The sequence below is a fragment of the Pleuronectes platessa genome, chromosome 10 (genome assembly GCF_947347685.1).
Source record: "Pleuronectes platessa chromosome 10, fPlePla1.1, whole genome shotgun sequence".
NCBI classification, from domain to species: domain Eukaryota; kingdom Metazoa; phylum Chordata; class Actinopteri; order Pleuronectiformes; family Pleuronectidae; genus Pleuronectes; species Pleuronectes platessa.
The window spans coordinates 20,722,886-20,730,799 of record NC_070635.1 but is presented as its reverse complement, the minus strand read 5'-3'; the positions used below and the strand labels follow the sequence as shown (position 1 = coordinate 20,730,799).

At 42.9% G+C, this 7,914-nt stretch overlaps 1 long non-coding RNA gene across 1 annotated transcript; it reads left to right on the top strand.

Moving 5' to 3' along the window:
* Positions 1-433: 433 nt before the first annotated feature.
* LOC128449836 (uncharacterized) lies at positions 434-3,395 on the top strand. Its single transcript, XR_008339918.1, has 3 exons — positions 434-611; positions 1,755-1,951; positions 3,264-3,395. It is a non-coding gene; the product is annotated as an uncharacterized LOC128449836 (long non-coding RNA).
* The last annotated feature ends 4,519 nt before the right edge of the window (positions 3,396-7,914 follow it).

Below are 7,914 nucleotides of genomic sequence, written 5' to 3'. Positions count from 1 at the left end.
TCTACACACACAAATTGACTCCGTGTGGAGCCTGAGTCTCAATCTGCTGTGTTCCTATAAGAAATGCTGCAAACTCCAGTTGCATTAACCACAGTAAGTGCAATCAAGTAATAGTAGTAGAAATGAACCGGATTTATCTGTTTTCCACTGGACAGATTGAAGAGACACAGAACGTTTCTGTCTCCACTTGTTGACTTGAGTTACACGAACAACTTGAGTTCTTCATGTGTTTGTCTGGATTGCAACATAGCAGAACATATGACAGCTGTTTACCACATAACTCTCGGCAAAGCTGTCCATCTGGATAACTGATCATCAGACCGGTGCATGCTGGGAGATTAGACTGAGCCTGTTTGGCTAAATTCAATATTTACCAAAGAGGCTGCTGTCACCACTTCTCTGTTACAGTCAGCTTTCATATGTGTGTGTGTGTGTGTGTGTTCTGTGAGTGGAAGACAAAAACTACCTTTCTGAGGTTGAAACTCAGTGTGTGGAATATTCATCGAGACGTTAAAAAGGCTGATTTCCCTCGTGTTTGCATCCTAACTTCACGACTGCTTTTATCCAAACCTCTTGATGTCTACAGAGACTTTACACTAAACACACTGCATGTGAGTAAATGATTTAAGTTCAGAGGTGTGTGTTTGTGTGTAAGTGGTGGGGGCAAGGAGGTGGGGGTGTAATTGATTACATATGATAAGTGGTTACTGGCCTATACTTCATTTCTTCTGTGTGAGAGAAGGTCATTAATCTCCGAGAGTTTTGGAATAGATCCCCGGCTGCCATGGTTAGCGGAACTGAGAAATCACCACAGAGGAGCCATTGAGTTGTTAAAGTTTGCAAAGTCCTCATTTGAATTTGAATCAATTATAGGATTTTAAGATGATTCTATACATTTCCATATGTCAAAGGGACTATTTATATGGTGTCCTACCCTCTCAAAGTGCTTTACCTCCACACAGCGTGTCTGTATCGGGCCTCTCGGTCACGCAGACCATTCTCACACATGCTGGTGCAGCCGTCACACGCAATACTGAGGTTCAGTGTTTCAGTGTCTTGCACGAAGACACTTGGACATTGCAGACTAGAAGGAGGGATCGAACAGCTGACCCTCTGCTCAGTGGACGACTCGCCGTACCTCCTGAGCCACAGCCGGCCCCATACGCGGCGCCAGGTCGTCAGACGCTAGAAGTCAGAAGTTGGGAGGGGGAGGGGGAGTCGGGTGATTTATTTATTGACAGCTCAACAAATAAAGAACCGGCACCATGGCGTTGTGCAACGTCCGATTATTTTTATTATTTAGGTGCTCGGGTCCCTCCAGGTTTGATGCACCTCTTCATCACCCACCATGATCCACACGTGTTATTCTGATCAGACTTTACTAACTGTGACTTAGAGTAGAGTTCAATTATAAGAGGCATAAATAAAACATGTGTAATAAGTAGTTAATTATATATGAATCTAAATTAAATAATTTTAACAAGAAGATAAGAACATCTTTTAAATAAGAAATGGTGTAATAGTATAATGGGATTGGTTTGGTGGTATGTGAAGTGTGGAGTGTAATGTGTAAGGGCTAACGATGTGTGAACCCTACATCCCAGAATGAACAGAGGGGGTTTCAGTTCATCAAGTCAGTAAGAGTCGCCATGTTTCATAATAGTGTTCAGGTTTGTCTTTCATTATGGTGGTTTCACATTAAGAGGTTTAACCATCAACTCATTGAGCAGGGCTACTTTTCTCTATTATTGCAGAGCCGAGCATCAACAACTCCTTCTTGTGTGACAGGTCTCCGAGCAGACAGAGAGATGGTGTCATTGGAATGTAGAGGTCAAGGTTAAAGGAGGGCCTCCCTCTGACCTCCGGCAGAAGAGCGGAGTGTGTGAACGAAGCCAAGCGGCGTGGACGTGATTGTCTGCGTAATCAAACATAAAGCACTGATTTTAGTCAGGTGTATATATATGTGTGTGCTCAGTGCTCTCCACATGGCCTTGTATTGCATATGCAAGAGTTTATCTTAAAGTTTTTCATTGCTTTATTGTAAATACACATGATCTTGTATATATGTAGCAGAAAAATGAGGATCCTATGTTTTATTGCTTTTTGCCTTCCACCATGCAGCTCGATTAACGTGATAAACTGCAAAAACAACCACTTCATCAATCAAGCAAAATATAAAGTAAAAACTAGACTGACAAGTTTGTTGAGTTGATGCATGCTTTAATAAATTTACTAGGACTTCAGGAAATGGAAGAGGTCAGAGTGGCTTTTTCCTTCAAAACCTGACATGGGAAACATCCTGTTTTGAGCCTCAGTAAATGAAAGTGAATGGCACAGTGTGGAAATGTGTGGTTGTAAGGTACAAGGTTTCCACGGTGTTTGAATATTACCAACAAGGTCTCGATGCAGTCTTTGGAAGATAGAGTGAGAATCCCTGTGCAGCCCTTGGCCCTCTTCTTCTCAGTATTTTCACAAAACCTGTGCACTATATCCAGAGACGAGTGTATACATATTCTGCACACTTCAATAAAGCATATCAGCGTCAGAAAAAGCAGAAAGAAACAGATGACCCAGTGAAAAACATAACCATCAGCAGTATGACCAGTACTGAGAAGCTCCATTGTGCAAAAAAACAATCTGGAAGTATAATTCGACGCCCAGGAGTCACCTCTGACATGTTTCATCAAGAAACTGTGTTTGCTATGGAGATGTGGAATAGATCCCAGCCAGGATGGTGAGGTGTGAAAAATATTTTACATTGTCTCATCTTTGCTGCTCCTTGGGTCAGTGTCAAAGTTCAGGACGTGAAGGAACAGAGCCACAGGGATCTTTTCTCTGACCTTCACCTGAGGCCATCGCAGCGGCTCCTCTCTCCTCCTCTCTCCTCCTCCTCTGCTTCTTTAGAGAGTCAGATTCCTCCAGAAAACAAAGCTCAGGGATGAGATCTCTTCTGCCTGCCTGTCACCCTTCACATCTTTCAACTTTAAATTGACTTCGCCTCTGTCAAAAATCGCCCTGTTGCTCCTCACCTCTTCATTTTGTATTTATATGCCTCTTCTTGATTCTACATTCTACATTCTTCTGTTGACTCTGCTGTCTCCAGATTTCATAATGTCATTTGACTATTGTCCTTAAATGTCCAGTGGTGAATTTGTGACATTTAGCTGACTTCATAAAACAAGTCTCATTTGCAAATTCCTGCTTGGCTCCATTTCCCCATCTCTGCAGAGAAAAGCAACACAACTTAGCTTTTTTTTTTTTAGATCCAGCGAGCCAAGCTTGCCACTTGTGGTTTATCGTCTCACACAAGCGGTTTTCAGACATGAACTCCAGAGAATGCACACAATGCTTTGTCCAGAGTTTGCCTTTCACCCAGGAACAATGCAGCAGGAGACACTGCACTCAGAAGTGTTCACAGAAACAAAGAAATTGAGGGGTGGTATTAATTCTGCTGCAGACATGTTTTTTATTTACAGCAGATGCATTGGCTCTTATCACCAAAAGCTCTCTTGACCTCTTCATTAATACTTTCTATCTGTCCACAAATGTGTTTGCTATTCGTTATGTTTCTTTTTGTGTCTTTAGAGGGTTACAACTATCTTCCACATGTTGAATCCTGCGCAGGATCTCCTGCAGCTGTATTGTAACCCCACTTTGATTGAGTTGGTAGTTGTGGTGATGGTTTGCCATAACCTTGAACTTCTCATCAAACATCTGCATGAAAATGTTGTAAACTCTGATTCCCATTCTTCAGTGATACCAGCCAGCTAGCAAAGAAAAGTCCTACAAAACTCATAAACTTAGATTTGAAGTACTGAGACAGGATTTTGACAAATAAAAAACGTTTGACTAAATTTTTTTTATTTTATTCTGAGAAACATAAAACCTTTAGTGAAGTTGCCACTTGTATAACCAATATAAATGTAAACCAACACTAGAAAAACAACTAAATTAGTAAAAAAAACTGAATTTTTCATTTAATTGCTCCAAAATGGGTCCTGCTGTAGAGCCACCATTCACAAAATGTCTAATAATCAGATATACACGTTGTGTAGGGAGTGCCAGCTGGCAAGGAAGGCCGTATCATTGTGTATACACGTAATGAATAAGTGCATCTGTACCCACCGAATAACGGGTCTTGTTTACAAAACCTCCTGCTTCCTCCGGTTTATTTATTAGGGCAGTCAGGAATGCTGAACGTCAGACAAATGTTTGTTGTCTGAACCATCTGTCTGGCACCAGAGCAGAGAAAAGAAGGAACAGAGAGAGGGGTGAAAAAAGGAATGAGAGGTGGAGTACCCAAGAAAAGACACAGAGGGAAGACGGTGAGGGATGATAGAAGGAAGGGGGGGTGGGGGGCGAGGAGATGTTCATGGCCAGTTCACTCTCTATTCATGGAGCTTAAGCAGCCATGAGATTAGCCCAGAATACCAAACACACATGCCTCCTCCTTCTTCTCCCGGGCTCTCCCCACCTCTGCATCTCCTCCCTCGTCATCTTTGCAGAGCAGGTTTCCAAGGCAACCCTGCAGGAGGTCAAAGGTCTGGTGTGGTGTGGGGTGGGGCGAGCGGGTGGCTGAACGCGGGTCCATCTGGATGAGTGACCCGACATAATCAGATATCAATCCTACACGACAAGTGGGGCACGAGACAAGGCGAGAGAGAGGGGTGCTGATTAGCAAAGCATGGGTTTGCCATTGATGTGTATTTTGTGTGTGTGTGTGTGTGTGTGTATTTTGGGGGTGACTGAAATCATCTGTCACCCTTCCTGATAATGACATTTATAGCACTGATCATATAAGAGAGAGGAAAGCTGATGAGGACAAGGATGTTGGATGGTGACGAAGAAATATGCTGGTGTGTTTAGCATGTTGGCACGCTGCCACATTAGACCACCATTTCCACAACAGCCTTAAATAACCAGACGCAGATGCTGATCAACCAAGCAACCAGTATGGCTCCACCACTACCAACACTGGTTGGTTGTACTTGGTATTCAGGCTTACTACACTCTTCATCTTTAAATTGCAACATTTTGACCTAATGACTTAATCTTATGAATCTATAGTTATCGTAGACTATGAGATAAGATCCCAAACAGGACGTTTTATAATTCTTGTTCTGTTTTAGTTCTAAGGTTGTAGTTGACAACATTCGTGTCCGACTGTGTTAACAGGCCAGAGGCACTGAACCCTTTTTCATGATGTGCGCCTACGTGTTTCAGTTCTAAACAATTTCATAATCATAAAACACCAAAGACAAAGACAAACAATGCAAAAATATGGCAGTGGGCTCTGGCTACTGCCAAATACAACATCCAAACATTTTACTTCATGCAGATTTCCAAACTTGAACACAGCGTTGTTTAACTTAAATTAGAGTTAAAATTAATTAATCCTGAACTATATTCAATAGCACAGTTGAGGCTTTTGGACATGCTAATTAGGGCCCGAGGACCGAAATTGGTGGGAGGCCCTCTTGAAATTGAAATGATGATTATTATTATTCAGGCAATAGAATGGCTTTTTTGAGGGCTCTCCAATGCTCAAAAAGTTTTCAAAGTTTGCAGTAAATTAGAAAGATGTGAAAATGTACGTAATCTGGAGTATTTGGAAATTGGCGAGGCAAAATGCCTCAACAGCGCCACCTGGATCGCAGCCCCTAGGTCTCCACATAACCGATTTTCTCCAAAATCGGGACATAGGTGTATCGTCACCAATCATAAAAAAAAGCTTCAAGGAGCATTATGAAAAACGCAACAGGAAGCCCGCCATTTTGGTTTTAGTGGCCATTTTTGCCATATTCCACATTTTTACTTTAACATACTTGTCATAGGGCTTTCAACAGATCAACTTAAAATTTAGATGGAGATCTAAACTTACTGTAATTGTAACTTCTCGTCACACCGTGTGACCGTGGCGTGGCGTCAAAGTTTGACTAAAAGCCATCAAAACACGAGCTTCTGTATTTTGTACATATTTGTTCCAATCAAGTCGAAACTAGACATGTAAGACAAGAGTCGTGACCTGAAGACATCTACACAGAAATCGTGATTGAAAAGCACAGCACCCCCTGGTGGCAACAGGAAATGTATTGTTTTTGAAACGTCTTACACTTCCTCCTCATCCATTTTGCGAAACCATGTCAAACTGTGTCTAATGGGTCTCAAGACATTGATAATGTAGGCATAAAATTACTGGGACTTTTCATAATGCAGATTATTAATGGCGTGGCATTAAACTCAACTCGCAATGACACACGAAATCTCTGTAACTTCCGTGTTCTTGGGGATACAGCTCCCTCAAACTACATGTGTGTAGCAACAGTTGGTCTTTACAGTTGGTCCAAGACCCCCCTAGGGTCTTCAGAGGTACTGCAGGGGGGACGTAAATTACTAAAGTTTTTATTTTTCAAAAAGCTCAAATACGTCATTGTCACACGCGATTGGCTCAGGGTAAAACGGTGTAGATGATGGATGGAGGGACTAACAAACCAGACATTTGTGTTATATCACTTCAAGGGATTTATAAACACGTTGAAAATATACTGAGGCGAACAGGAGAAAATACTTGATTCAGAAACAGTGTCGACATGTATTTATTATATGACAATCATCAGGACACAGGCAGAACTACACCAGACCACTGTCATTAAAATCAGACTTTCATTTCACCCAAACCACAGGAGACGATTTCCCGCTTTACTTCCTCCTCTGGATCTCTGCTTCCCCCTCAGAACGTGGTTAGGTCGTTCCAGAGCAGCACAGGAACTTGCGGAATCGTTTGAATGCAGATTTCTTCTTTGTTTTGATTTTCTGCAACTCAATCAGCTCATTCTCCATGATTTGATTCCTTTTCACCCGGTCTTCCCTACATTTCTCCACAAACAGGCCGCCTACAGCCTGTTTGGCGGCCCTGAGGGACACTTGGAGCTCAAGCTCTTCCTGATTCCACAGGCTCCTCTCTGCCTCCAGGTCTTCCTGGGACCTGGTCAGTGCTGCTGTGAGGCTGGAGGTCACCTGCTGGTGTTCTTTTAGAAGTTGGGACTCGTCACGCTCCCACTGGCTTTTTGATTGTTCTTTGTCTTTTACAGCCTGGGCCAGTGCAGATCTGACTTTGTAGATCTCCTCTTCCTCTTCGTCCACAGCCTGTGTGGCGGCCCTGAGGGACTCTTGGAGCTCGAGCTTTTCCTTATTCCACAGGCTCCTCTCTGCCTCCAGCTCTTCCTGGGACCTGGTAAGTGCTGCTGTGAGGCTGGAGGTCACCTGCTGGTGTTCTTTTAGAAGACGGGACTCGTCACGCTCCCACTGGCTTTTTGATTGTTCTTTGTCTTTTACAGCCTGGGCCAGTGCAGATCTGACTTTGGAGATCTCCTCTTCCTCTCTGGCAAGGCGTGACTCCAACCACTCCCTCTTTTTATTCTCAGCAACGAGACGCTGCTCTAGCTGATAATGTTTGAGGACAGTAGCTCTTTCCCTTGTTTCAGCCGCAACCAACAAACCGGTAGCGCGGTCTTTCACTGCAATTATCAGTGACTGCAGTTGTTGTAGCTTGTAGAAAAAGAAACTGTTATCATGTAGCAGATGAGCTATTTTCTGGTCTTTCTCGCCCAAGATCCGATTGAACTCCACCTCAGGTATTAAGAGCATGGGCTGTTTAATTGTGGAATTACCAGCTGTTTGGCTGGAAGTCTCTTGAGGGGTAATCCTCCTCCAATCTTCATTCATTGCCGCTTCCATTTGATCACTGGACTCTGGGATCTTTTTCTTTTCTTTTTGATAGTAATGTGGCAGTGCCTTTGGGATGAACAGTTTTACTGAGTTTAGTGTTGCTTCTTCTGCTGCTTCTCTGCTGAGCTTTGTATTATCACTTGTAATTCTGCTGCCTCTATGTTAGCATTAACAGGTAAGGTCTAT